The sequence below is a fragment of the Theobroma cacao genome, chromosome 10 (assembly GCF_053813885.1).
Source record: "Theobroma cacao isolate CCN51 chromosome 10, ASM5381388v1, whole genome shotgun sequence".
Classification (NCBI taxonomy): domain Eukaryota; kingdom Viridiplantae; phylum Streptophyta; class Magnoliopsida; order Malvales; family Malvaceae; genus Theobroma; species Theobroma cacao.
Window position 1 is genome coordinate 8,049,624 of NC_142648.1, and position 7,522 is coordinate 8,057,145.

The 7,522-nt window shown below is 33.0% G+C and overlaps 1 long non-coding RNA gene and 1 other non-coding gene across 2 annotated transcripts; both read left to right on the forward strand.

Annotated features, from left to right (window-relative positions):
- The first annotated feature begins 920 nt into the window (after positions 1-920).
- LOC148760343 (uncharacterized) lies at positions 921-2,694 on the forward strand. The gene is made up of 3 exons (XR_016028821.1): positions 921-1,023; positions 1,673-1,756; positions 2,591-2,694. It is a non-coding gene; the product is annotated as an uncharacterized LOC148760343 (long non-coding RNA).
- Positions 2,695-3,534: 840 nt separating this feature from the next.
- LOC148760344 (small nucleolar RNA R71) lies at positions 3,535-3,641 on the forward strand. Its single transcript, XR_016023291.1, has one exon. It is a non-coding gene; the product is annotated as a small nucleolar RNA R71 (small nucleolar RNA).
- The last annotated feature ends 3,881 nt before the right edge of the window (positions 3,642-7,522 follow it).

The window sequence follows — 7,522 nt, forward strand, 5'->3', positions numbered from 1 at the left end:
AGTCGATCTTGGCCATGTACTGCATAAATAACTCTTCCATAGGTGGTTTCTTTTCTGGCGTTGGAGGTCTTGCTTAAAATTGAAATCTGAGAGCAAAATTAGGCCTTAGAGCTAATGAAGAACCTTGATTTTTGCTACAAGAAAAATTTGGATGATTCCTCCATTTGAGATTATAGGTGTTGGAATATGGGTTATTTTGCTGCCTATTCCCTATAAATTAAACTATCTCTGTACTGCTTGGACATAGATTACTGGCATGCTGTAAAACCCGACCTTATAAAATACTATTCATGACTTACATGTGATGATAGCATGATTGCATGCTAGGAGAGTCCCAAAAAATTTACAAAAGTTGGTATTGTACCTAGAGGTACAATAAAGTTTATTTAATCCTCGAACTAGATCAAATAGGAATTTTAAGGTGAGATTAAGAGTTTCACAGTTCATGGATGACTTAAAATGGTAATTTGGAGTTTGAGGATCAATTTGGAGTCAAATCGAAATTTTCATTAACTAGGGGCAAAATGGTCATTTACCACTTGGGGACAAAATAGGAATTTTAGAAAAGACTTTTTGGCCCCATTTGACTTATTGGAGTATAATTTGACTTATTGGAGTATGATTTGAGGTTTAGAAGTGAAAAATTTTAATTTCGGTATAATTTGGAGTATAGGGGTAAAATGGTAATTTTGCCACCTCAGGGGCAAAATTGTAATTTTCCACCACCAGGATATTTTTTCCAGCACATGGTCTTCCTTTGTCTTCATCTTTGACCCTTGACTAAACATGTGGTGGAGATAAAATGTTTAAATTTTTAAAATTTTAAAAACGGGCCAATGACATGATGCCATGTGTCATGCCTTTATTAATTTATTATTTTCTTTTTTAAAAGGCACAAAATCAGCCCATCTTCCACCCCATGGCCGGCCAAACCAGCAAGAAGAGAGAGAAAACAAAAACAAAACCCTAGAGAGAGAAAATCAAAGAAAAAGTGTGAATTTTCAAGGAAATTAAGTGAAAAAGGTGAGATTTTTTCTATTAAGCTTGAGTTTTCTTATTCCCAAGCATTTCTCTTTATTTTCCATGATTAAATTACATGTTTTCATGATGAATTCAATTCTGGAAAAATGGGTTAGGAGAGAGAAAGTTTTTGGATTTATTTGATTTTAATTTATGTTAGTGTTTTTAGTTAGTTTAGCATATTTAGAAACAAAACAACAAGAAAAGAATTTATTTTCTCCCCCAACCATTAATGGCTGAATTTACCATGTAGTGAGTGAGGATGAGTTTGATTTTATTCTAGGAGAATTGGTTAAGGAATAATGAATTATGAGCCTAGAAAAATAATGAGAATTTTCGGAGCAAAAATACAAATTTTTACCCATTAGGGGTATTTTTGTAATTTGCTGTTGGGATTGATAATTTGCACCACACTGAGGGACATTAAGTTAATTTGGGTGCAATTGAGGTATAGAAACTGAAAAGAATTAAATTGGAGTTGAAACGGACCCGTTAAGAATTTAATCGGGTGATAAGACGAATTAGGCCAATACCGGGTTTAGATAGTTACCAGTGCATTTTTGCATTCCATATCATGCATTGGTAGTCTAAATTAGTTTAATTTTGATTTAGTACCAACTTGGTGAAACTCTCGATTTTGTACTGTGTCAAGGTGGTGAATCCTCCGATAAAGGCAAGGAAATTACATCCGAGGACCAGTAAACAGAGTGCTTCGAAAGTCTGCATTCTAGACATAGTGAGTAAACTTACTGTCATTTTAATTATCTAGGGTGGTTTTTAGATGCTTTCATGAATTCTATGGAAAAAGGAATTTAAAAAGATAAATTTTCATGTTTTATGAATAAATGAGTTTCAATGAAATTAAATTATAAATTGTTTTGAAATTAATAGTGATTTTGAAAAATAGAGTACACGGAGACTGTTAATTGTGGCAATTTGATTGTTTAAATTAACTGGCTTATGATAAATCGAGCATGATTGGCTAGTTGGCAATTGTATTGAAATGCGAATTGTTTGGTTACCTTGAAAAACTACGAATTACAAAATTGCCATATCATGTTATTGAGTTTTATTATATGGTGGATTATATATTAATTAATCACTGCAGTAGGGGGTTTCTGTGGACCAGCCTTTTAGAGGGGCACGGTAAACCCCATTATATTCTTACCTCGAACGGAGAGGCGCGTAGGGTATCTCCTGGGGTAAAGTTTAGGGTTCACTTCACGCTAAACCACCACGTGAGGGGGAACTCAGCCAACGCCAAGGAACGGCTATGTTTTCAAAACAAAAACATGATTTATGTGAAATGTGAATTTTAATAGCCTTAGCAGTCTCGGTAGGATGCCTCGGCCAAAGTGTCCCCGAGAATGAATTTATGGCACAAGCCTAGATTTTTATGAGATTCATAAGCCTTTTTACGTATTTTGAACGGGATGTGTCTAATTGTATAACCCAGTTTATGATGATTTACTTTATTGTCTCCATGTACTCAACTCTAAATGTTTATGATGATGTCTGTTTACTCATTGGGATTTTATAATCTCACCACCCTCATTTCCACCCATTTCAGGTTCAGTATAGACTGTAGATAGCTGATCTCATCGAGGACTACAGTGGGATCTGCATTTTCCAAACCGTAGGTTCACAGTCCTCTTTACTTTTGTTTATTCGGGGGCACTCTTGTTATTGTAAATTAAATTAAATATTTTGGCTTACTGTATTTAAGTATGTATAAATTTATTTAGCTTTTACGCTATAAAAATTATTCACGTATAACTCTATAAATATTGTTTTATAAGAAAATAGAATATTTTACTTAATATTTCTTTTATTTTCTTATTATATTCAAATAACCATAATTTCGTTTTAAATGAAGATTTTAGACTTTTAAACTCATTTTGAATATGAATTGTGTGTTTTGTACTTGAATATTACGTTTTAGCCAGTTTCGAAATTTTTGAGAAAAATGACCAAATTACCCCTGTGAGACGAAAAATTAATATTTTATTTGTTTAAAGTTGGAAACAACTTAAAATCTTTTAGAACACGATATTTGACAATGGTTGCTCACAAGGGAATAGAGGAACTGATAGTAAAGCCTTGCGGGGTTTCGGATTGACATTCCGGGCAATAAGTGTCTATCGGGACACCGCGACGGTTGTCACGGGCTCGAGGGGAGTACCAGGTCGTGACACATGCTATCTCCACAAATACTCATAAACTATAAAAGGACTTTGAACTAAGTTAACACTGAAAGAATCAAGGTTTCTAGTTAGAGATGTTACCTATATGGTTAATGTCGAAATGGCATCCATCTCATGAATTCTAGCTACTCTCATATGCATTGATCTCTCTGATGGCCACTGGTAATTGGTCGATGCCATTTCCTCTAACAGGTCATACACCTCATCAATTAACTTTGTCATGAGAGCTTATCCAATAGTGGCATCGATAATGGTTTGCACCTGACCGCTCAATCCATTGTAAAACGTTCGCACTTAAAGCCATTTGGGAAAACCATGATGAGGGCAACACCTAAGCAGGTCCTTATATCTCTCCCAAGCATCGTACAACTATTTTGCATATAGCTGTATAAATGATGTGATATCATTTCTCATCTTCGCTGTCTTGGTAAAAGGATAAAATTTGGCAAAACTTATGAGCAAAGTCATCCCATGTTGTAATGGAACCAATAGAAAGCAAGTTCAACCATACCGTAGCTTTGTCATTCAATGAAAAGGGAAAAGTCTCAAACAGATTGAATCATCTATGACTCCATTGTGTTTAAAGGTGTCACATATCACCAAAAGTTTAAGATGTAGGCATTTGGATCGTCATTTGGAAGTCCCACAAACTGGATTGAAGTCTGGATCATGGTGATGATTGCCAACTTAATCTCAAAATTATTGGCTTAAATAGCCAGCCTTTAAATGCTTGAAGGAAGTCCTTGTACCAATGGAACAACATAATCCCTTAAGCAACGATTTTCTTCCACTACTTGCTCTTGGATTTGCTGCTCACCCTGTTGATCAGCCATTGTATCAGTCTAAGTAAAACTTTGTTAATTTTCTTGTCGAAGTCTTCAGAATGTTCTCTCAATCTCTAAATCAAAGATACAATCTCCAAGCTTTTTACTCTACTCATACAATGACAAAACGAACTTGAAAAACAAAGAAAGAAAAATTCAAATTAAGACTAATCTATTGAATTTTAATATTAACAAAATAAATAAAAAACACAAATCCCCAGCAACGATGCAAAAACCTTGTTGTTGATTTAGTACATGAAAATATACGTATCGAACAAGTAATATAGACAGCAAGTCAAAAATCGTATCTCACAAAAATTTGCTCTTAATTGTTCATTAAGTACTAAATTTATGACAAATCAATCCTATTCAAGTAACTCGATTTTATAGACAATTAAATAAAATTAAATTCAATCAAAAACTAAACTATTAATAAAAACTAAAAATTCACCAGAAAAAGGTAATAAATTAAAACCTAGGATTATGTGTTCGTTCAACACTTCAGCTGACATCTCTTTTTCTCAATATTTACATTCACAGGTTGTTTTGCTAACCTAGAATCCAAACTTATGCACAAGTCTCCGTCTAGATGCTTGCACAAATACATAACTTAATTGGGTCACTATATGTATATAGTAATTAATTAAAGAGAAAATTGTGAGAAATGACCTTTCTTGATAAAGACATTTTAAAAGTAACCATAAAAATAAGTATAACTACTTTTAGCCATATTTAGTCATGACTTGACGAAAATACCGTTTAAACTATTTTAGATAAATTAAACCATGCATCACAATTTCTCCCCATTTCTCCCCATTTGTGCTTTAGATTTCTCTCTCACCATCCTAGTCTCTCAAATTTTATCAATTTCTCTGTTCGGCATGCGTCTGCTATGCTTTCTACTTCTCTCTCCCGCGTTTTCAAATTTTTCTTTCTTACGCTTTCTAGACACCAAGCAATGGTTTTAACGTGCTTGGGTGGGTGGCTGTTTGAAAATTTTGATTTTTAGGTATTTTGGATAAAACTAAAATGGTAGAAATAATCACAAATGTATGAAATAGCTTTTAATTGAATCAATTCGGGACCTAGATACCAATAAACTCAAAATTTTAAAATTTATAAATCTAGGTTTTCAAAGAATTTTTTTTATTTTTAATCAAAGTAGGTGTTTTAGATAAAAAAAACATTTGTATTTTAATTTATGAAAACATGTTAGAAACACTTTAATTTGTGCCAAATTGTCAAAGAAACAAAAAAAAAAGAAAAAAGTTGAAAGGATTTGAAGTTTTGGTTTGTAAGTAATAACAACATTTTAGGCATTAAAGTGTAACAAAATATTTTTTAATATGTCGTATAACAACAATATTTTTTCAACATGACGTGTAACAACAATATATTTTTTTCAACATGGCATGTAACAACCTTTTTTAACCATGGCGTGTAACATGTTTTTTTACATGGCGCGTAACATGTTTTTTTACATGGCGCGTAACAACAGTATTTTTTTTCAACATGGCGTGTAACAACCTAACCATGGCTTGTCACAAGTTTTTGTACATGGCGTGTAACAAGCTAACCATAGCTTGTGACAGGTTTTTGTACTTGTCTTGTCACATATTTTTGTACATAGCGTGTAACACGCTAACCATGGCTTATCACAGGTTTTTGTACATGGCGTGTCACATATTTTTATACATAGCGTGTAATAAGCTAACCATGGCTTGTCACAGGTTTTTGTACATGGCATGTAACAAGCTAACCATAGCTTGTCACAGGTTTTTGTACACGGCTTGTCACATATTTTTGTACATGGCATATAACAAGCTAATCACGGCTTGTCATATATTTTTGTATATAGCGTATAACATGCTAACCATGGCTCGTCACAGGTTTTTGTATATAGTGTGTCACATATTTTTGTACATAACGTGTAACACGCTAACCATGGCTTGTCACAGGTTTTTGTACATGACGTGTAACATCATAGCGTGTAACTTCATTAAGGATAATTTTGTCCAACTTGGCTAAAAATAGTTAAAATTATAAATAGGGCTATTTTTAAAAATATCTTATCTTTAAGGACTATTTTTTAAAATGCCCCTTAATTAAATAAAGTTCATTAAGCTAGTGTTCTAAATTGGCTATGTATGGCATTTAGGTGCATGTCTACCCTAATTACGAATCAAATTACCTAAGTGATGTGAACATACTCTATTCAAACTTTACTCTAATATAAAATTACTCTATCAAGTCTCATTCAGATTAACAAATCATTCAATTGTTCGCCAAACAATCAAAAGCATTATGAACAAATTTGAATAAACAAAGTGTAAAGCCTGACCTTATAAAATGCTAGGAGAGTCCCGAAAAATTTATAAAAGTCGGTATTGTACCTAGAGGAACAACAAAGTTGATTTAAGCCTCGAACTAGATCAAATAGAGATTTTAGGGTGAAATTAAAAATTTTACAGTCAATGAATGACTTAAAATGGTGATTCGGAGTTGGAGGATTAATTTAGAGTCAAACCGAAATTTTCACTATCCAGGGGTAAAATGGTAATTTTGCCACCTGAGGATAAAATTGGAATATTGGAAGAATTTTTTGATCAAGATTGATCACATTTGACTCATTGGAGTATAATTTGAGGTTGATAAGTGAAAAAAATTATAATCCCGGTACATTTCGGAGCATAGGGTTAAAATAGTAATTTTGCCACCTTAGGGGCAAAATTGTAATTTCACACACCCGACACTTATCCAGCACATGGATTTTATCCAATATTATCATGGATATTTGAAGGAAATTTACATGGAGGAGAGAGAAAGCTTAATAGTTAAGAAATTAAAAACGGGCCAATGACATGATGCCATGTGTCATGCCTTTATTAATTTATTATTTTTCCTTTGTAAAAGGCACAAAAACCAGCCCATCTTCCACCCCATGGTCGGCCAAACCAGCAAGAAGAGAGAGAAAACAAGAACCAAACCCTAGAGAGAGAAAATCAAAGAAAAAGTGTGAATTTTTAAGGAAATTAAATGAAAAAGGTAAGATTTTTTCTATTAAGCTTGAGTTTTCTTATTCCCAAGCATTTCTCCTTATTTTCCATGATTAAATTGCATGTTTTCATGGCTGGTCATATGGGTCTAGAGAGAGAAAATTGTTGGATTGATTTGATTTTGATATATGTTGGTGTTTAGTGTTAGTTTAGCATGTTAGTAAACAAAATATGTAGAAAAACATTCATTTTTCCCATTACCTAGCCTTAGCTGAATTTTCAAGTCAATGGTGAGGAAGAATGTGATGTTATTTTAGGTTATTTGATTATGAAATAATGGTTTTTGATATGAAAATTAATGAATTATGGAAAGAAAATCAAGTAGGAAAATTTGTGACAATGATGCACCAATTTGGCCGAATTTTTCCAAGAAGGAATATGAATGTGGCTTTGCTAATTTTTGGGTTATTTGGCTGGA